Source organism: Delphinapterus leucas, chromosome 2 (assembly GCF_059928025.1).
Source record: "Delphinapterus leucas isolate spDelLeu-1000000601 "Yukka" chromosome 2, BTC_Dleu_Yukka2, whole genome shotgun sequence".
NCBI classification, from domain to species: Eukaryota; Metazoa; Chordata; class Mammalia; order Artiodactyla; family Monodontidae; genus Delphinapterus; species Delphinapterus leucas.
The window spans coordinates 152993653-153016216 of NC_143130.1; the positions used below are offsets into that span (position 1 = coordinate 152993653).

Here is a 22564-nt window from a genome sequence, read left to right on the forward strand (position 1 = left end):
GGATGGGACCATGGCATCTAGGAATGAACACGATATTCTAGGAAAGCACATGGATATTCCCCACCCCTGCCTCCAAACCCACGCACAAGCCTGCGTGTCATGGAAGACATGAAACCGGCCTGAGTACCCTTCATGAGTATCCAAGGAAGCCCTGTGCCCAACACGCTCTCCAGTTTCTCTCTGACTCTGGCAAACCGCCAGCCACAAGGCCCTATTTCAGTCTGATCCTGGAACAACAAACTCCAAATCTTTGACAGTTCTGGAATTTGGCTTTAGCGGATATGTGCTTGCGATAACCCATCTCTCCACACGTTCTGTTGCGGTGGCTTCTGTGTTAGCAGGCTCCAACCTGCCCGCTCGAGGTCTGCCCAGGGCTCTCCAGCTCCACCCACTTCGGGACGCCAAGCAACACACGGAGTCTCCATTTCCTGCCTTGGACTGTGCTAGTCACAGGGAAAGAATGATCATGGGCCCTCCAACAGATACTCCACGTGACAAGAAAGTTCCCCACTAAGAAGAAAAGGCTACACACAGGGAGGCAACCCAAAGGGGGAGTGATGGGTGAGAAGGCCGTGCACTAGGTGTCCCAAGGTTCTGTGATGCCAGAGATACAAGGTGGTCAGAAGGCGGTCAGAAGACAGTCAGCTGCTCAGCCACAGGCCACACCTGCAGCTGCAAGTCCCAGCACAGCTCATGGCAAGATGAGAGGGGTCAGAGGGCCCTGCAGGCCAAGCCAGAGGTAGGCTGGATGAATGTGGGGGGTTTCATGAGGCTGGCTAAAGGGCAACTCTAAGTTTCAATACTATAATGAATCTGTGCAACACTGTGCAGGAGGTCATTTTGCAAAGCACACCCTCCCCGCTGCCTGTGTGAACTACAGAAGAGAGAATCTGCCTCCCCCTGCGGCTGGGCCAGCAGGACCTGGCAGCCTCGAGGTGAGTGGGCGGCTTAGAGACAGAGCCTCAGGGCCACATGTACTCACTGGGCTGGTTCCCTAGAAACCCAGGTGCAAACAATCATCTGGGGCTCTGAGGCCACTTGAGGGTCGCCTGCATCAGGTCGAGTCCACTGGGAGCCCCGAAGTTATGTAGTTAGCCAACCTATGAAGTCAGGCTCAGCCAATCTGAACTCTCCAGCCCCTGCAGTGCAGGGGGCTGATAAGACACAGCAGTTCCTTCTTTCAGGTGGTAACAGATGGGAGGCTTGGAGTTCCTCCCCCGGCCTCCTTCCCACCCAGATCCAAAGATGTTGATAAGTTAAGGTTTTTTTAAGTATATAATATATAAGTATATACATGTATTTATTATATAAGTATAGTATATATTAGAGTATACTAATATATAATAGAAATGTTTTAAAGGTATAATATAGTCAACTATATTAATATATATTATATAATATATATTAAAGTATTATATAAAAGTATATATGGAAAGCAATTTCAAACACACAAATACTCCACTCATAACCACTTCACCTGAATCTTGTATTTACCTTATGCCAATTTATACCATAGCCAATGGAATCAGTTTTTATGCACTCATCAAGTGTATGTGCAAGTTGCCTGTTAAAACAGAAGCCACTTTTTCACCAAAATTCTTCGGCACTTTCGCATGAATTAATATCATCTTCATATTAATTTAACAGTGGCACAATATTCCACTGAGTCTAGGTATCACAAATTATACAGCCATGTGGAACACTCAGGCTGTTTACAGTTTTTTGCTATTTTAAACAACGTTGCTATAAATATCTTTGTGCGTATAGCTCTTTTCCTTTCTAGAATTATTTCCTTAGAATAAATTCCCAAGAGTAATACTAGTACGTAAAAGGAAATTAACATTTTTTATAGCTTCAAGTTTTACATTTAAAAAATATATTGTTCTATGTGAGTTACCTGGACTATCTTTTTCAAAAGTAGTTTTCCTGACACCTCCCAATCCTACCAAGCAAGGTAGGATGGCTTGGAGGTAGCTCCATTGATTTGCTGGGGAGGGATGAGGAAGGAGGACAGAGACGTGAGTAGGAAGGTGGAGGACTGAGTTGGACAGGAGGAGGGAGCAGGCCCCCTGGAGGCAGAAACAAAGGCAGATCCCAAAACAGATCCCTCCCAAAACAGGCCAACACCTCCCTAGGACATCAAGCCCACCCCACCACTCAAGTTTCCTCTGAGTTGATCTTCCAAGGGCCAAGAACAAAGACACACTTCAATGGGTTCCTAAAAGAGATCTTAGAAATACGATGTGATTCCTGGTCTGGAAACATATTTTGCAAACAACAGAGGCCATGCACTCACAGTGGTCAAGTAGGCCCATGCATGTGTGGGTTCAACTTTGAGAAAGAAAATCTCTTAAGAAAGAAAGTCCACCTCATCAGAAATGGTGGGAAATATGCTCCTCCACGGCTCTCTCTAGGTGGCATGCAGACCCCGGGTAACTATTCCACACCAGGAAGGTTCTTGTGAGGTAACACAGGTCCCACTGTGAGGCACCGTAAAGACACTGCCTGCCAGGCTCCGTTCACAGGCTTGGGGAATTTCTGAGCAGGAAAGAACCACATGTGGTGTAAGTGTCTCATTTTATAGACAAACTGAGACCCCAAGTGCCTGCTTTGGGGCTCCTGCTGCATCCTGCAGTCATTGTCAGGTGGGTGCCCCTCTTCCTCCAACAGAAAGAGCCACAGCCTGTCCTGACGGTCACTCGGCTGAACAGGGCTTTCCATTTTAGAGCCTCAGTGCCTCCTCTCATGCTGTGCTGACTCGTTCTCCCTAGTTCCTTCTCTGTGCAAAGCCAGCAGACAATGCCAGGCATGGACACTAAGGGGTCCTCCAAGGGCAGCTGGTGTTTAAACCTCTTCAGGGGTTGGGCTGATGGGGAGGAAAGTCTCTGCCACCTTTAAACCAGCTCCTCACCATAGATGCCTCCTCAGGGTGAGGGGGACCCAGGTGCCGGGCTTTGTGGCCCTAAATCCCCTTCCCACCCTCACCAGGGTCTCCCTCAGGTTCAGAGAAACAGCAAAGCCACCAAGGCAGCAGCTCCACCAGCAGGTGCAAAGGGAGGCTGTCAGCTCACCAATCACACGTGTCCCCTGACGGAGGCCAGGTCCTGGGCCTGCCCCTACGCCCTCACATCCCCTCAGGCCGCCCTTCCGGTCCCATCACGGGACACCTACTGTGTGCCAGGCACAGTGCTAGGCCAGGGAGGAGCCAGGCACACCTGCAGCTGATGCCAGCGTCCTCCTGTGGGGAAGGTCGGTTGCAGAAACGCTAAGGTGGCAGCTCAGGAAGGCAGCAAGGAAGCAGGTGACTTCTGACCGGTTCTGTGGGCTTCTGCCAGGAAAAGGGCAGGGAGGACGGCTCCAGGCAGGGGGAACAACAATGCACAAGGCACAGAGGCATGGAGGAGCGCGGAGGAGCGGAGGGAACATAGAGGGCGGCGCTAGGGAAGGGGGAGAGGCAGGAAAGGAGGTGGAGAGGTGGGCTGGGGCTCTCAGGGCCTTGGGGGCCTTTCTGAGGAATGTGAGGTTCCTCCTGCAGGACTTGGGCAGCCCTCAAAGGTTTTTAAGAGGGGTGACGTGATCAAAGCTGTGTTTTAGTAAAAACAGCTCAGATCCTTCCAAGACATCTTTTCCGCTTCCGTGTTGTTCTCAACACGATTCTATGTCATCTGGACAAAAATGGGCAAATCAGTGCAAACTGTGCCAGAGCCAGCACTGGCTAGGAACACTCCTGCTCCGTCCTTCCCGGGGGTCACCCTGACCCCACACTGGTGAGCAGGCCTCAGCCTCAGGAATTACCTCCAATCCGGGGTGCAAGAACCCAGCCCTTGACACACTCAGCTTCGTGGAGGCAGCAGCTCCCCACTAACAGGCACCAGTGGAAAAGACCCTTGAAATGCTGGTAGCCACCACAGCCATGAGTCCAGAAGTTCAAAACTGCATTTTTCTCTTTAAAGCAAATTAATTCCTTCGTCTAAGATTATTGGAACTGAATGGCCAAGATTTCAGTCAAGGTGCCCTGATGTCAAAGAGCTATAACCAGAGGATCTGAGGGCAAGAAGGGAGCTGGTGCTCACCGAACAAACACCCTCTTGTTTGGATGAGGAAACTGGGCAGGGATGCGACTGGCAATGCTGACAGCCCCAGGCAGATGAAGCCCTACCTCCTTTAGCTCTCTCTCAGGCAGGATGTTGGATAGGACATCTCCACCAGGTTGACATCTTTAGAACGTGAGAAGAACCTACTCCTGTCACTTTGGACAACTTCGGCACCAAGCCTGAAGCCAAACCCCAGTCAAAAGCAAGGTAGCACCTCCCAAACACCTCACGGCCCTGTGGGTCTTGCCCAACCCCAGAGGAGAAACAGAATTTGTACTGTAGCTGCCTTTTAGCCAGAGAGAGCCAAGCTCTGGCCTCTGTCCTTACAAGGCAGCGCTGAAGTTTTCCAAGTGGAATCAGATGTGCAGGGAGGATCCAGATGCTAGGATGAGCTCTCTTTTCCACTGGAATCCTTCAAATTCCAGAGGAAGAATCCAACTGCTGATGAAATGCTCAGATCTACAGAGCATATAAGAATCCTAGGACTTCCCTGGTGGCTCAATGGCTAAGAATCCTCCTGCCAATGCAAGGGACACGGGTTCGAGCCCTGGTCCGGGAAGATCCCAATGCCGTCGAGCAACTAAGCCCGTGTGCCACAACTACTGAGCCTGCACTCTAGAGGCAACGGGCCACAACTACTGAGCCCACATGCTGCAACTACTGAAGCCCACGTGCCTAGAGCCCGTGCTCCGCAACAAGAGAAGCCACTGCAATGAGAAGCCCGCGCACCGCAACGAAGAGTAGCCCCCTCTCACCGCAACTGGAGAAAGCCCGCGCATAGCAGCGAAGACCCAACGCAGCCATAAATAAATAAATATATTTATATTTAAAAAAAAAGAATCCTAAAGTTTAACTGGATGCTAAAGGATTCAGAAAGATGTCCAAAAAGATTAAGATCAAAACGTGGATATTTTCAGTGGCCTATGGGGGATGCCCCATCTCCACCTCATGTCCAGCACTGCCCAGTCATCCCAGTCTGAGGGCTAGAACGGGCTCTGGCTTCTATGGTGGACACTTGTCCACCTGGCATGCGTACCTGTCCCCAGGTTTAAGGAACCTGGCATTGTGAGTCCTTGTGGGAGGGAGAGTTCCACCTGCAGCTGGGGAAGCTGTAACCTCCAGAATCTGTGAGAACATGAGCATGTGACCTAAGCTGGCCAACCAGATGCTCAGCCTGGGCTCTGCCTGTGGATTGAGTGACACAAAGAATCAGGGAGAGTTCAAAATTCATTCTGGAGGTGGTGGCAGCAGTCAGGTTAGCAGGCACCGGTGATGCCAGGCCAGTGGCATCATCACCTTGTCTTTGGTTTCAGCTACCCAACTTCCCACAGGTCCTGACTGATTTCTGAGCCTCAGTCTCCAGATTTCCAGGACATTCAGTGAGTCACCAGATATCCTTCCAGTACATTCCTTTTCTCATTAATTTAGCCAGAGTCAGCTTCTGCTGTTTGCAGACCAAAGACCTAGACTACCCCAGCATGTCCTTCTACCTCTACACTGACTCCTCTGCACTGCCCCCCCACCCCCCCCGAGACAACACCTAGGCTCAAGCTTCTATCTTTCCCTCCGGGAAAAGAGTCTCATCTAAATACACATCTGAGAGGATCACAGCCACCTAATAATCACAAATATGAACAAATGACGTAAATGCTGAATATAACAATTCATCCTGCCTCTGGTTCTAACCAGATGTCCCAATTTGGGGCATTAATATCAGAAATTAAAAGCATTATCACTCCCTTGGACTCTTCCCTATTTCCCCATCAGTTCAGGGAAAGGTGGACTTGGAGTCAAGAAACCTGCATTCTAGAACTTGCACATGTCACTCCAACCCTGGGGCACCTGGTGACACCTGCAGCACCTATTTCTCAGGGAGGTTAAATCAAATGAGAAGTCCCCACCCATGGCAAAGACCCAGGAACCTTCTAATTCCTAAGTCAATCATTCTTTTCAGTCCTCTCTTTCTTGACGTCCCCAATGATTAACAGTTGATAAATTTCAACTCAATTTAATAAAGACTTATGGAAAACTTGCCATGTGCCATGTGCTGTACTAGGTGCACAAAACCATGGTCCCTGTTATAAAATGCAAAGCTCCCTCCTCCTTTGACATCTATGACATCATGCTCTCCTGGTTTTCTTCCTTCCTCACCATTGGTTCCTTCCTGGTCTCCGTTGCTGACTTGCCTAGTACCGTACCCCTTAAACGGTGATCCCCTTGCCTCCTACTGCATGCTCTCCATGGGTGATGCCATCAGCTCCCCAAGCTCCAACCACCTTCTGTGTTCTGGTGATTCCCAAGTGTCTGTTCCAGAGTGTCTGACAGACAGAGGGGGCTACTGGGAGGTAATTGGGTTTGTCTGGAACTTGTCTTGAAGCTGTAGCTGTACAGTAAGTAATCATTTTTACTTAAATGATGTTTATTTGGGGTAGCTTGGTTAGAGTTCGTGGAAGGGGCAGTGCTGCCCATTGCCATCCCTTGGGGGAGTCTCCTGCCCCAGACCCATATGTCCAACTGCCCACTAGAACTGCTTTCTTGGGTGTCCCGGAGGCACCTCCAACTCAACATGTACAAAATTAGACTCATTGTCTCTTCCCTCAAAGCTGCTCCTCCTTGTTTGTTTCAAGCAGAAACCTAAGGAAACACTTCAACTTCTCCCTTGCTCTATTCATTTGGTTGGTCCTCAAGGCCTGTCAACCCAACTCCCTCGACACCTTCCTAATCCAGCTTCTCCCTCCCCTACCGCTCTGGCTCAGACTCCTCCATCTCACCCCAGGGACCACAGTGACCTCCTGCAATGACCTCCTCACTGGTCTCTTTACTGCCCATTTTTCCCCAGCTCCAGTCAATCCTCCACATCACAGTGAGTAACCTTTTAAAAAGAAAATCTGATCCTCTCCCACCCTCACTCACACACACACACACACACACACACACAATCAGTCCTCAGTGGCTCCCCAGTGCCCTCAGAGTAAGGTCTAAATCTCTCCACTGACACAAATGGCTGGCCCGTGACCTGGCCCCTGTCTGTCCTTTCTGCACCCCCTCCTACACGTGCTCCATCACACCCGCTGCTTGCAGCTGCTGGAGAAGACCGTGTTGTGTCACGCCTCCACTCCAGGCCCTGCCTGAGCTGCTCCCTGTGCCTAGAATGCCCTGACCCCCTTTGCCACCTGGTGGACGCCTACTCGCTTCTCAGGACTTGGCTCACACACCACTTTCTCCAGAAAGCCTCTTATTCATTAATTCCCCAGGCTTCCCTGAGCACAGGGACCATGCAAGGCACTGGGGCCGTCCTAGACCTTTCCTAACGGTCCTCTCTCCTCTGGCCTGGCAGAATCTGAGCCCTGCAGACCCCTGAACAGTTTCACATTGACATCCATGGCACTAATGGCTCTTGGCTTTTGTGTGTGTCTGTCTCCCTCACAGACCGTGAACACCTTGAAGGGGGAGGCATCCCCAGTACCTAGCACAGAGCTAAGCACACAGTAGGGACTCAAAAAATGCATATAGCATGAGTGAGTAAAAGAAGGAAGAATGTGGGGGAAAGCACTCTATAAACAATGATGGGCAGGGTTCCACTGCTACTGCTGTGGCCAGGTTTCTTTTTCTCCATAACTGGGAATTCAGATCCTAAATGCCAGCTGGGTAGCCAGGCTCCTTGGAGGAAATCCTGAGCCTTTCCTCACCTCTAGTGCAAGTGGAAGTGGGGATCGGGGAGTGGATTTGGCTCCTAAGTTGTCCCAAAGCACATGCTACTGGGAGGCCACAGAGGAAGTAGACACAGACTCATGAGGTAGATTCCTTGCAGGCCCCTTACGATGGCCTGCAATAGGGAGGCTGGGGAAGGGAAGCAGGGGAAGGGGAGAGAAGGAGAGCGGATGTGGAGGGCTAGGGCCTTAGAGCAGAGAAAAGTGTCTGCTCCACATGGCACTGCCCTCGCCCAGCCCCACAGCAATGACAGGTCACCCCAAGCATAAGTCCTTCCTCTGCAATCCTGCAGTTAAAACCCACTCCATGGATCTCTCCGTTGCACCCTGCTCACCTGTTCAAAGAGCCTTTTTTGCTTAACGTCCTATGGTCATTTCCTAACTTATAAACCCTCCATCTATTCAGGGGTGAGCACGGGCTAAGAGCCCTGAGCCTGCTGCCTGCTGCCTGCGGAATATCACAGTATAAGTATCTCGGCATGCTGAGTGAGACTGTAGTATTTGAACACACACATATTTCATACTACAGAGCCCCCAAATTCAAGACACTTCATCTGCTGCTTGACCTTGGAAACTGCAACTTCTTCCAGAACTAGAGGAACAGCCTAAGATGAATCTAAGTATCAAGAGCCAGTATGTCTGCCGCCTACCTGGTGCCCTCCTAAGGGACTTTCAAGGTTAATCTTGATTATATTCTTATTTTTCACTTTACACACTGACTTTAGAACCTGACCCCCAGAAAATGCAACTCCACCAAATTCCGTTCTTAAGTGACTAATCCACCCTGAGTCTGTTTTTCCCTCTGACTACAACCTATCTCAGAAGCTGACTGTCAGCCTCCTGGAGAGAAGGGGCAAGTGGGACCCTGCTTTGCACCCCTTGTTGTGCCACATGCAGTGCTGAGAGCGCTGCAGCTCTTCTGTAAATGCCCAGTGAGGACAGTTAGCCTTGCGTTAACTGGCTGCCCAAGGGGTGCTAAGTCTGTGTTCCTGGGCCTTCTAGCATCCCTCTTCTTAAAGACCTCACTCCAACCCTGGTTTTTGGTTTTGTTTTTTGTCAAGTTTCTTCTTTTTAAATCTTTGTGTACTGCCTTAAGGAAACTAAAGAGATGGAATTGTAAACAAAATCCTTGGTTTACAAATAGGCTGGAACTGATGATTGTGATGACTAAGATGATCAATGCAAGATGGTGAAAAGAAATGGAATGTGGGGTTTGTGCCTGACTCTTCCATTTTGCAGCTGTGTGACCTTAGAGAAGTCAATTATCGTCTCTGACCCTTAGTTAAAAGTGAGTTACTGTAGGTTCCCTTCCCAGATTTAAATTCTCTGAGATGCTGTTACTGCAGTTACTATAAAACAGAGGCGGGGGACTTCCCTGGTGGCACAGTGGTTAAGAATCCACCTGCCAATGCAGGGGACACGAGTTCGATCCCTGGTCCAGGAAGATCCCACATGCCGCGAAGCAACTAAGGCCGTGCACCACAACAACTGAAGCCCGCGTGCCTAGAGCCCGTGCTCCTCAACAAGAGAGGCCACTGCAGTGAGAAGCCCGTGCAACCGCAACTAGAGAAAAACAACCCATGCAGCAACAAAAACCCAATGCAGCCAGAAAAATCCAATAAAAAACAAAAAGAGAGGCGGGATGATAGCAGTCCCAAAGGTCCTAAAAGTTATAGAAGGTTCTACAGTTCTAAAAATTGATTATTTTGTGAAACAGCAGATTCTATTGGTTTATTAAGTGCAGTTTATGCATAATTTTTCAGAAAGTTTTCTAGGTAAATCCCAGCTTCACCCCTTTTATGTTCATCAAGAATTTTCAATTAAAAGTGAATTCAACATATTGACTGCAACATTGTATGTAATAGCAAAAGACTGGGAACAGCCCAAACGTTCTTCAGTAGTAGACTAGTTAAATAATTGATGGCATTTTCATACAGTGGAATACAATTTAGCCAATGGAAAAAATGAGGTGGCTCTATGAGCACTGATATAGAATAACTTCCAAGACACATTAAAAATGAAAAACACAGAATGCAGAATGCTGTGTAGAGTATGCCAGCATTTGTTTATAGATTCATACTTTCTTCTATGTGCAAAAGCTACATCTGGAAGCATAGCTGAAAAATGACAAACTGTAGTTGCCTAAGACAGGGACACTGACAGAATGAAGAAATGGGGAACGATAGAGGATGGAAAATTTATTTTTTCAAAGGATTATGTTATCAAATTTATCAGTATTTTCTTATAAGTTCTGTTTTGTCTCTTTCTTAAGAAGGTCTTCCTTCCCTCAAGGTTAAAATACACATTTATTTTTCTAATTCCATTGCATTTTTATACGTATGTATATATCTGTATAGTAATCTATTGTCTATATTGAAATTATTTTTGAGACTTACTTTACACTGTATAACTTACATCTTTTGAATTTTGAACTACAGATATGTATTACCTGTTTTTTAAAAATTGAAGTATAGTTGATTTACAGTATTTTATTAATTTCAGGTGTATAGCATACTGATTCAGTATTTTTACAGATTATACTCCATTAAGTTATTACAAGATAACAGCTATAGTTCCCTGTGCTATATAATATATCCCTGTTGCTTATCTATCTCATACATACTGGTTTATATCTCTTAATCCCATACCCCTAACTTGTCCCCCTCACTTTTCTCTCCCCTTTGGTAACCACTAGTTTGTTTTCTATGTCTGTGAGTCTGTTTTTGTTTTGCATATACCTTCATTTGTATTATTTTTCATATTCCATATATAAGTGGTATCATACAGTATTTGTTTTTCTCTGCCAGAGTTATTTCACTGGGCATAATATTCTCTAGGTCCATCCATGTTGCTGCAAATGGCAGAATTTCATTCTTTTTTACGGCTGAGTAATATTCCATTGTACGCATATACCACATCTTTATCCATTCGTTTGTTGATGGGCAATTGGGTTGTATATTACCTTTCTGAGAAGAAAACTGGGGAAAAAAGAATCTACCAGATTTTATTTTAAAAAAATCTTTTTTAAGGAATTTAGTGTATAGGGTGCATTTTATGGCATGTGAATTATATCTCAATTAAAAAAGAAAGAATCTAGCTTATATGGCAAGGTTGAGATTGCTAGCATGAGAACTGGGTGGAGACAACAGAATCCTCCTAGTTAAACCTGATGTTAGGGTTTAGCAAGGATCTCCCCAAGACTCAGTTTTATAGTTTAGCCTAGTTTTATAAGTCAATACCTATTTGGGCAAATCAAAGCTATGGTCAACCAGGAAGCATCTCTTTGCCTTCCTCACAAGTGTGTCTGACAGTTGGCCCTACCTCCTTCTATCAGTCTGGTTCCCTTGGAGGAACCCAGGTAATGGATGCTCTCCCCAAAGAGCCAGTGCTCAGGCTTAGGACATCCTGGGGCAGATCAACTAGGCCCAAATAAAGACAAGGAGGAGCCAGTGCCGAAGCTGGACAGACACTGTCTAGCAACCAGGGGGAAGAGGTGCTGGAAAAGAAGCTGAACAAGAGGTACCAAGCTAGGAGGCCCCAGAGAGAGGCCAACAGGCAGAAGGAGGCAGGGCTGGGTAAATGTTCAGAATAAAGACTGGGAACCAATTGGGATATATGTATACGTATAGCTGACTCACTTCGTGATACAGCAGAAACTAAACTCCAATAAAGATGTTAATAAATAAATAAATAAATAACACCCACCCCCACCCCCCGCCAAAAAAAAAGACTGGGAACCATGGTCCTTGGCGCTTGGCTTGGGTGTGTGCCTATGCACAGCCAACAATATCTGAAGGCCACTGCATCTGCTGCATCTTCCTCATCATCCAACATTCACCAGGAACCCCGGGGCTGGGAATACAAAGATACATAAAACAAGGACTTCCAGTTTAGTTGAAAAGTGATAACACTGATCCACCCAAAAGCACATTTAAGAAGCTAAATGAAGGGTATGATCGGAGCTATGGTCCAAAGGAGAAGCTGAAAATCCTTTAGACCAAGTTTCAAGGATTCTTCATCAGGGGCCCCCAGTGGATGTTACTGGAGTTCCAGGGAGAGGCCCACAGGGTGGAACAGGGGACATTCTTAAGGAGGGCAACATGAATAGGGCTAAAAAGGAGAGCAAGACTGAGCCAAGTAGGAGAGAGGAAAGACGAGGCATTCCAGACTTCCGGGGAAGCATGAAAGGTAGGAATGCTTGCCACAAGCAGTGTGGACAAACACACAGAGTGGGTCACCAGGTCAGAGCAAAGGGCTAGGGCAGGAGAGCAGTGGAGGCCAGACCCCTGTGTGGGAGGCCCTGACTGCCATCCTAGAAGTTTGATCCTTACTGTGCAGACAGTGGGGAGCCACTGAAGGTTGCTGAGCAGGAGGCTGACCCTTGCAAACAGGCATTTTAAGTGAGATTACAGAGGAGCCCTTTATCCCAGACTTTTTCAAAGACCTGTGTGTATTTCAAGTGGCACTTGAGAGAGAAAGTCGTAAAGCACTGCCCTGTGTCATGTAGACAAAGAAAAAAAAGGTTGAAGGGTCTCACAAAGAGATGCTTCAGTGAGAATGAGAAATGAAGGGGGTCTCATTTTAAAGAAGGAAACAAATTTGCAGGACAGAACTGCCGGGCATCTGGAAAACTGCAGCACTTTCTTCAGAGTCTGGAATGCCCTCTTTTGGCTGGAGGTGTTCTGCCTCCTTTTTTGGAGGCTAGTTGTGATGTCAAAACATGGAATTGCGGTGTAGGGAGGCAGCTGGGAGGAGGTAGATGAACAGAAATATAAATACTGGGCCCGGAGAGCATAAAAGGCCTCCATACTAAGACCATCCCCTTGCAGAGGACTTTGCCATCTGCCTCTCTCAGTGGAGCCTTGGAGTTTTTGTCAAAGTTGCTGGGAGCTTCCTAACTACCCAAATAGTTTCTCCTCTTAAAACAATAAAAATGATTTTTAAAAATCGGTCACATTTTGATCCAGAGCTTTTTCTATATTGTTCCTACTTGTGCACAGTGAGGCAGTAGGCAGGTCTGCTCTGGGGCCATGAACTGGGCAGTAACTTTAGGCCATAAATCAGCATTTATGTAAGGTGGAAGAGGAAGTCAGGATTAAATTTCCGGTCTTAAACTGGGCTGGGTACGACTCCAGGGCAAGTTCTGTGAATACAGAGGCAAAGCTGAGCAAGCCAAGGGAAGGGCACGCATGAGTTATGCAAAAAAATCAACCAGGCTGAACTGATGACATGGACGGGCAACTGCTCCAGGTGGCCCCACAATTCTGGGGGGTGGGGGGGTGGGGTCTGAGTCCTTCCTTCTTTGGCCTTTTCTAGGGGTCCCTCTCCCCTGCTCTCCTGCCCACACTCCCTGGGGCCTTTGGGCACTTTTAGTCTCTGCACAGTCTACATGAACACAAAAGATTGCAAACTCAAAGCTGTCTTTCCGCTGGAGTCAGAAGGGAATGCTCCCCTCCCCGCCCCTCTAGACTAGTTCTGGGTACCAGCAGGCTCTTACTAAAGCAGCCATGGTCAGGTGATACAGCTGACCAGGACCTTGACAGTCAAGTTCACTGAAAACCCAAATGTACCCAAAACAAGGGGTTGTGCAACTCATGGGAACTCCTACTTCTGTGGTGTTTTTGCTCTAACCCTCATTCCCCTGTGGCAACTGTGTATGAAGTCCCAGACTTTCCAGAAACGTCCTGATTTCACATGCTTTTCCTTGAGTCTCTGGAAGCACATAGGTGTCTGCCAGGGAATATGCCCTAATGTTTTGGTTTGACAAATGGTCACTGTGCCCGTGACACGCAGCTGGCATGAGGTTGCAAAACAGCATTTTCCCACCAGGTGAAACTCAGTTACTAGGCTGGGGAGAAGGCCAGGCATGGGGAAGCTCTGGTGTGCCAGGCCATCGGTACCTGCTGCCGAGTCACACAGTCCCCTTAGCAGGGCTGAGTGCTACTCCGGCAGAGTCTCTACCTAGGGCAGGGAGAGAGGGGGCTGAGATTTGGCATGTGGGAAGAATGACCCAGCATGCATCCTGTACATGTTTTTGACTGTGTTTTAAATCCCTCTACTACAGTTAGCCACCTCTGAGGCCCTCAAGGAGAACCTGTTTGCCTTCTTTCCACACTTGAAGGCTTAGCTCCCTTCCTGCAGCACAGCAGTTCAGGAGGTGTGAGGACACCCACCCTGGCCTGTGCAGCAGGCCTTGCTCAGGAAGGGGGTGGGGGAGTTCCTCTGGAGAAAATGAACATGAGTCACTCCTCTGCCTCCCCCCCACCCCCACCCCCTCGGACCCTCGCCCCCGACACTGGCACAGACACACAGCCTAAAGCCCCAGCACTCTTCCCTTTGCCCAGAACACAATGAAGGAATTAGGACCCACCTACTAAGTTTCTGCAGCTGACACTTCAAGGCTCAAAGTCTAGCTCACCAGCACAGTCACACGTCTGACGTGTCCTCTTTGCAACCAGGCCTCAATCCAGCTGCCATGCAATTTTGCTAATTCAAACTGCTTTCCCGTTTAGGGATGTTGATAGCCATCTCCCATCTCCTTTTCCTGCTGACATCATCCCACATTTTCTACAGGCACAAATAAGGGTACAGTTCCTGGGGTAGTTTTCAGGCTGCCAGAGGTGGAAGTGAAAAGATCCTGCCCTCCCGGGTCCACTTCACTTCTCTGGCGTTTGGCAAATTGTCCGAGTTTTAGGGATAAATGAGGAAATAAATCACCTAGCTAAGGTGAAAGGCCAAAAAGAACTTGGTGACTGCAGCTCAGACCCAGATCTGTCCTGGGCATCTGCAATGCAAATCTGCATTTTGTTCTCTGCCCCCGAGGTCTTGCACAATAGCCTGTGTATAAACATCCACGCCAACAATGCCTGACTGTGCAATCACGCTGTAATCACAGGCCGCCAGGAAGCTGCTGCTAGGAACTGCACCATTCAACTTCTAGACATCCCATGTCAAAGGAGTCTTCACGGCACGGACGTACATTCCTGCACACACCAACGCGTCCCCGCCGCCGCCGCCGCAGCTGCTGCTACAGTTGAAGACTCCAAGCCAGGGAACTAGGGCGCCACCCGCCCGACCCGCCAGTCCCAAGTTACTATGCAGGGATGTCATAAGCTTCTCAGCTGTTCTTAAAAAAAAAAAAAAAAGCCTGCTCCACGAGGCTACCGAGGGCGGCGGGAACCACCATCAAAGTTCCCAAGCACATTCCTGCAGCCCTAGCAGTTTTCGAAAACAGAGAAGAGTGAGATGCCTCAAAGAGTCCACTGGAAGCGGGTTTTGGAGTTTTATATAGAAAACACTCACATATGTAGGTGGGTGCGCTGACAGCTTTTACGGCTAAATTGCAAAGTGTTAGGCCTTAGTGATTACTGTCAGGCTCGGGACGTGGTGTGGGAGGAGAAAGGGTGGGGGAGTCAGAGGGATTTGTTCAAAGGGGGCTTAGGGGCAATTCTGGTTTTGCATTTTGGAAATGCGTAGGTTTTCCCAAACTTCCGAGTTGCTCTGCTCTTCGTCATTGTCAGGCCAAGCTAAGAAAAATGGGGGGAAAGTTCCTTTAACTTCCTTCCTGCGACCTCGGCAAGGGCTACGAAGAGGAAGACCACGCTTCCTTGGGAAGCACCGGGCGGGAACTGGGGGACCGCTGCGCCCAGCCTGTCGCGATGGGGGGCGCCGGGCGGAGGACTAGCCTCGGACGCAGGACACGGGAGGCCCCTTCCCTGCACCCCTCCGCTAGCCAACGGCGCCCGGAGCGGCCCGGCTGCAGCCCTGGCTGGTTTAAGTCCCGCGACAAACCGGCGACCACAGGGGCGCAGCCCGGGGCCCGGATCCCGGCCGCCGAGCTCCCTCCCTGCAGCGCCCCTCGCACGCAAGCCCCGCGCAACCGGCCCTACCCGTTCCGCCACATGCCCGCCCGCGCGGCCAAGCCCCTGCCCCGAACGTTTCCGGGCACCGCGTCGGCGCCCCGGCTGCGGAGGGGCTGCCGAGCTCCGCGGCTTACCTGCGCGCTGGATCCCGGGGCCGCTCGGAGGGGCGCGGGGCGCAGGCGAGCAAGGCCCGCAGACTCAAACTTTGTTGCTCTCGGGACGGCGCAGTCGTCACTTCCTCGCTGAACGGGTGGCGCGGCCCGGGCCGTGACCCAGCAGCTCGCGCGGTGGCGCGCCGGGCCCTGCAGCCGCCCGCGCCCCCGGCTCTGCGCGCCCTCGGCTGCGGGGGGAAGCGGACTGCAGTCCGCGGAGCCTGCACCCCTCTGGGGGAGGCTCGCTCCAGCAGGGTGGTTTCCGCGCCGAAGAAGTGCGGTCGAGGCTGCTCTCAGGCTGTATCTGGAAGATGGTGTTGGGGTTCAGGGACCCAGAGCTGGGGTTCCGGGAAAAACAAAGGATGGGGAAGGAGAAAGTTTTTCAGTTTGGTGTTGCTGCTAGAAGGTCCTGTTGGAAAGCACAGTGCTCTGTGTTTGTTTTTGCTTTGTTTTTGTTTCCCACCAAATAATGCCTAAGCTGGGCCTTAAAACGCGGGTCTCCTCTTCCCACATTCCCTCAAAAGATCTGCACACTTGTCCTTCGTCATTTCCACTAATTATAAGGGAACAGGACGTTCAGCGTTTATGACTTCAGGGGGCTATTTCAGCGCCCAAGTTGGGGCTGAAAAATAGTTTCTGTTCTAATCCTCCCCCGCGATTTCCACCTCCTCCTTTACAGTCAACTCACAGGTCTCTTTGGGGCCTGATGCATTCCGTATTTCGTCACGGACCAAAAGTGACTTGGAGGGTAGGGTGGAGTCCTGACAAAAGGAGCTTCAGGCAGTAGTAATTCTGAAATTTATCATTGCCCAAAATAAATTCGCTCACCCTATTCAAAACTACAAAAACAAAAGGCCATCTCTTTGGTTCCTGATAAATAGCAACAAAGTAGTTAAACAGCGGTCTTTCAGGAAGAATTCCTGATCCGGTAAAGCTGGAAAGAAAATGGGTTAGCCTTTGCTGTGGTTGAGGAAAAAAAAAAAAAAAAGACATTTGAAACTGCAGTGGAGGGCTTTCCTAATAGTAACGTTAGCTTCATTGCAGCTTGTTGTGAAAACAGGGACCCTTTCAAAGGTGGTTCAAAAGCATCAGTTAGGGCTCCACAATTTTCCCTTTTTCCCCAAATACTGCTTCTACAAGCACATTGGCCAGATCACAGAATCTTCCATTCTAATGCTTCATCCTTTTACTAAAGCACAGGAAACTGCAGAGTTGAGTGAAGGCTTTGTCCAGAAAGGTGGATGTAAAATTGATAGAAAGTAACATCTGAGAAATGATCCCCGGGTCTGTGTTAATACCTAATGGGAAGCCACAAACGCAGACTTACCCAGGAGTATGAAGATAGAAGCTCTCCTAGCAACATGAAATCCCCCACATTGCAGCCCTTTATGCACAATTATGATTTCTACTGAGACATTATTAATGGCACATTATAAATACAAAATGTATCATGTAAGAAAAATAACGTTGTTTTGAGAAATGAGTGCATTATTATACTCTCAATAATTATAATTCTCTGAAATTTTTATGACATCACACTATTGTGGGCTGGTGGTGGAGGGATTGTCCATTTCAATTTTGAAATAGAAGTAATTCCTTAATGCATTCCGCTTAAGGCAAGCAATGCCATAATCAAGAGGAGTAGAGAGAATATACTTCTAAAAACAATCATGTGATACTCCATATTTGCTAGGACAAGAGCAGAATATTTCTTTGTTCACTACTGTGATTCTGAATTCTCAGTCACAATTTCATGAATATTCAGTATTTCTGCATGCCCAGGAATAATTAGCAGACGATGTAAATGTTTGAAAGCCTGATATTTATGTATGCACAGACACACATTGCTTTTTCTCTGTGTAGGGTAGCATTTGCTGGAGTTCCACAAAGTGTAGAACCTGTGGTAGGCACACTTGAAGACAGCCCCCAGCTAATAGTGATCCCCTTCCTCCTGGTATTCATGCCCTATATAATTGCCTCTTCTTGAGTGTGGGCTGGACTAATTGACTCAATTCTAACAAATAGCATATGGCAGAAGTCATGTGATGTCACTGCTGAGATTAGGTTATAAAAAACCTAATGTGGCTTCCATCTTGGGTGCTCTATTTCTTTCTTGCTCTTTCTTGGATCACTCACTGTAGGGGAAGCTACCTGCCATGTCCTAAGGCAGCCCTGTAGACCGGGATCAAGACCTGCCAACAACCACATGAGTTAGCTTGCAGAGGCATACCTCCCCCTTCCCCCATGCCAAACAAGGCTTCAAATGAGACCGCCAACCCCAGCCAACAGCTGCCTCATGAGAGCCCTGGTAGCAGAGGCATCCAGCTAAGCTGCCTGGATTCCTGACCCAAAGAAACTGTAAGATGATAAATATTTGTTGTCTCAAGCTGCTATGTTTTGGAGTAATGTGTTACACAGGCATCGATAACTAATGCACAGGAAAAAGAGAAGGAAGTCATTGTGGACCCGATGACAACCCCACACAGGCTTCCTGCTCCCTCACCTGGAAAGCAGAACATGGAGAAAGAGACAGGGACGTGGACCAGATCTAAGAGTAACATGTAAATCCTAAGAACAGAAGACCCAGCCCTTACCCCTTCTGCAGAATAAGGGTCATCCTTGAATTTAAACTAGGTCAGAGGGTGTGTGTTGCTGCTTGGTCCGTGGCAGCCCTGGTATTGGATGCCATCAACCTGATAGTATGTGCAGATGTCTTTGTGTCACAAGGATTGACATCTGTCCAGGTACCCTCTTCCTCCTCCTCAGGGCATCTGCCCTGATCCCCAAGGCTCTGGCACAACCAGTGACTGTGGAGTCAGGACCTAGTCCTGGAAGGAGAGCTTGAAAGATGGGACTTCAACCCTGGCAGCCAGAAGGGATAGGTGATTTCAGTGAGAGTCCAAATGTAGGCTTGTGGTCCTACAATCAAAGAGCAAGCCGTGAACTATCTCTGATAAGAATCACCTCCACACTGCTTGCAGGGCTACAAGAACATTCTGTCCACGTGGTGGTTATCTTTCTCTCAGCATCATTTCCTCTCTGACTGGAGCAAATTATTTACTTTAAAAACACAAAACAAAGTTTTAGGAAGCAGGAAAGATATTATACTCCTTCATCCCTTACCAGGGCAGGCATGTACTTAAGGCTGCCCCCCATGTCCACCTCCCCTCAGCCAATCCCATAGAAGCTGGCCACTGTAGAGCCCATTTCTGTTTTCCCTCCAGAGACGCTAGGCTCTGATTTTTCTCATGTACAGTGGCTGCAGCTGCTGTGTTGCCATGCCGTCATCTGGTTGCTATGACTTATGAGGTTGTGGATATGCCAGAACGTGAATCTATTAATTTAACAGGAACTGGGCTCAGCACATATATTCCTTGTTAGGTCATTTGCTTTGCTACCTAAACCACATCCAGTGTGTTCGGCAATGGAAACATTTCCTAGAGTCTGGCTTTGCAAAAATGCTAAATGCCCTGAATTTTGAGTCTGCACAGTTTTATATTATTAAATTACTATGGGGGACATAAGACATTCTAGCAGGGGTGTGCAAAGAGATTATTAGCTCAGGGGAAAAAATTAAGGGAAGGGAAATAGTCAAAGTCTCTGGTCTTCATTCTCTACACATTGAGGCCCTTTCTGCAGGAGGTATCTGTCCTAACTTCTGTAGAAATCCTGTGCTGAGCCCAGGCTGCTCACTGACAAGTCTGAGCTCTGGAACACCAGAACTAGGTGATGTGTGCCACGATAAGAGAAACCACTGTCCTCTTCTGTGGTGCATGCAAGCAGGCATTTTTCATTCAGCCCTTCAATTAACACTTACTGAATGTCTACTAGTGGGTGTGCTAGGGATGCAAAGATGAAAAGGACAAAGTCTGTCCCTAGTGGGAGAGAAAGACACATAAATTACAATGCAACATGAGACGTATTATAATCGAGTTTTGCCCTCAGGCACTATGAGCTTCCAGAGAAGGAAGCAAGTAGGTCTGTTTGGAGAGGGGCGTTATGGGTCACCACCAGTGTTTTTCTTTAAAAAAAATTAAAAATGATCAGATGCATTGCATTAAGTAATAATAAGTATTGTTTTGTGTAGCTCTTGTTTCAGTTGTGTATAATATATGTGTATATTTGTATGTGGTCATAGTGTAAAACATACTTCCTACATGCAGGCAAAGAAGTGTGAAAGTTCTGGGTTTAGAGAGTAATAACTAACTACCATACACTGACGGCCTATGATGGGCCAGGCCTCAAGGTGTCCCACTGGAGAGTTGAAGAGACAAACCATGACTTACGACAGTTTCCAGATCCTTCTGAATTCTCTTTCTTTAGTAAATCAAGGCCAAGCCTAAAGGACCAGCTCCTTGAATCCTCTCTGAACAGAGCAGAGGCCTTCCACCCAGGCCAGCTAGGCCAGCTTTAAGGCAGTGAAAGAGTAGCCACCCCCTTTCTGGCCTGCCAGATGGTGGGAAGGGAAAGAGGAGAGAGAAGAGGGTCAGAAAGGCATCATGCTTTTTCCTCTGCTCCAGGTCTCGGATAGAAGCAGGAAAGGCGCATTACCTAATGAGTGCACTGCAAACACGAGGTGGAGGTGCAGTTCTCACCCAGTTCCCCACTGGAATTCTGGGATGAAGCTGCCTCCAAGGTGGTTTTATACCAAAAAGAGGGCAGCCGCGTCAAAGTGAACCTGGTGGTCAAGCTGGTTAGGCAGAGCGAGTCCCTGAGGCTTAGCGCTCCTGAGTCCCCATGGTTTCCACATGGCATGACTATCACATTTAGAGCCAGCAGCCTGCTGTAGGACTGCCCTGGTGGGGCAAGGTGACCCTGCAGCAAGCTCAGGGGAGTCAGGAGTCTGCACTAGTGAGAACACAGGGGAAAATGAGCACCAAGTTGCAAAGGGGAGAAGCCAGTGCTGAGAGGTAGGGGGTGGCTCTGCTGAAGAATCCACAAGTTCATGTGCCATAACTGGTACCAGCGGGGGCCTGCACAGCCAGCAGAAACCGAGAGGATGAGGCAGCTTGGTATGGTGGTGAGGAACAAGGATTCTGGGCTGCCCACACACTGCCTGGCTTCAAGTCCCATCTCTGCCACGTACTACCTGTGTGACCTTGGACAAGTTACTTAGCCTTTTTTTCCCCCAGTTTCCTTGTCTGTAAAATGAGGATAATTGTATGTACTTGATAAGGTCGTTATAAGAATTAAACTAGTTTGTAAAGCTCTTATATATGTGTTCCTTAAGTGTCAGTTAAATCAGGAAATCACTCACCAACCAAAAGGATTCTATATGGATATCATACGACTCCAAGACCCCTAAATTGGACTTTTAGTAAAAATCCCCCCAACTGGGCTTCCCTGGTGGTGCAGTGGTTGAGAGTCTGCCTTCCGATGCAGGGGACACAGGTTTGTGCCCCGGTCCAGGAGGATCCCACATGCTGCGGAGCAGCTGGGCCGTGAGCCATGGCCGCTGAGCCTGCGCGTCCGGAGCCTGTGCTCCGCGACGGGAGAGGCCACAACAGTGAGAGGCCCGCGTACCACCAAAAAAAAAAAAAAGAAATCCCCCCAACCATCAGATCATGGGGAAAGTTGGATCAGCTATAGACTGTACATTTAAGATATGGTGTAAGTTAAAATGTTTGGCTCCTCTGTACAGTCCGGCTTGGAAGATAGACATTGAGCAGCTCTTTTTTTTTTTTTTGATATTTATTTATTTATTGGCTGCATTAGGTCTTAGTTGCGGCACACGGGATCTTTTGTTGTGGTGGGCTCTTCGTTGCAGTGCTCCTGCCTCTCTCTAGTTGTGGCACACGGGCTTAGTTGCCCCCAGGCATGTGGGATCTTAGTTCCCAGACCAGGGAATCGAACCGGCGTCCCCTGCATTGGAAGGTGGATTCTTAACCACTGGACCACCAGGGAAGTCCCTGAGCAGTTGGGACTATGGTTGACAGAATAACAGTCCTCCCCAAAACGTCCGTGTCCAAATCCCTAGAACCTATGAGGTTCACGACAAAGGGGAATTAAGGTTGCTAATTAGCTAATCTTAAAATAAGATTATTCTGGATTGTCAGGGTGGGCCAATGTAATCACAAGGATCCTTAAAAGTAGAAGAGGGAGGCAGAAGAGGAATCAGTCAGAGGGAGATGTGACTATGGAAGAATGATCAGAAAGATACAAGGTTGCTGGCTTTGAAGACGGAGAAGTGGGGTCATAAGCCAAGAAACGTGGGTGGCTTCTGGAAACTGGAAAAGACGAGGAAACGGATTCTCTCATAGAGACTCCAGAAAGGAATGCAGCCCTACTGACACCCTGATTTTAGCCCATTAGATAAAAATCTGTGTTGCTTTAAGCTACCAATTTAGTAGTAATATGTTACAGTAACCATAGAAAACTCATGCAAGAAAATTTTCTAAATGTAGTATTTTCTGGGAAGTATTTGCATCATGTATTAGATACATGTGTTACCATGTGTATGAGAAGCCCCAGTTTTCAGATTACAATTTGAGCAGGAAGTCTGGCTGGGTGGGCCAGGCACAATCCCAGAATGCCAGCACACAGGGGAGGTTCCCAGAGTAACAGGCCACTAGAAACTCTGAGACAGTACTTTGAAAGCACAGTTGTATACAGTCCCCTGGCTTAGGGATGAACTCCAATACTCATACTGTTTCTTGGAGCTTCTTCTCAGTTACTTGGTAACTGTTGGTGCTAGCAGGCCACAATGTGGAGGCCAAACGTGGAAATGGTTAACAAAAGGAAACCAG

At 48.3% G+C, this 22564-nt stretch overlaps 1 protein-coding gene across 1 annotated transcript in view; it reads right to left on the bottom strand.

Moving 5' to 3' along the window:
• MIDEAS (mitotic deacetylase associated SANT domain protein) overlaps positions 1 to 15913 on the bottom strand; it is a 67173-nt gene extending 51260 nt beyond the window's left edge. The window contains exon 1 of the mRNA XM_089906188.1: positions 15801 to 15913. The gene's annotated coding sequence lies outside the window, so the exon portion shown is untranslated. The remainder of the gene's footprint in view (positions 1 to 15800) is intronic.
• Between the last annotated feature and the right edge of the window lie 6651 nt (positions 15914 to 22564).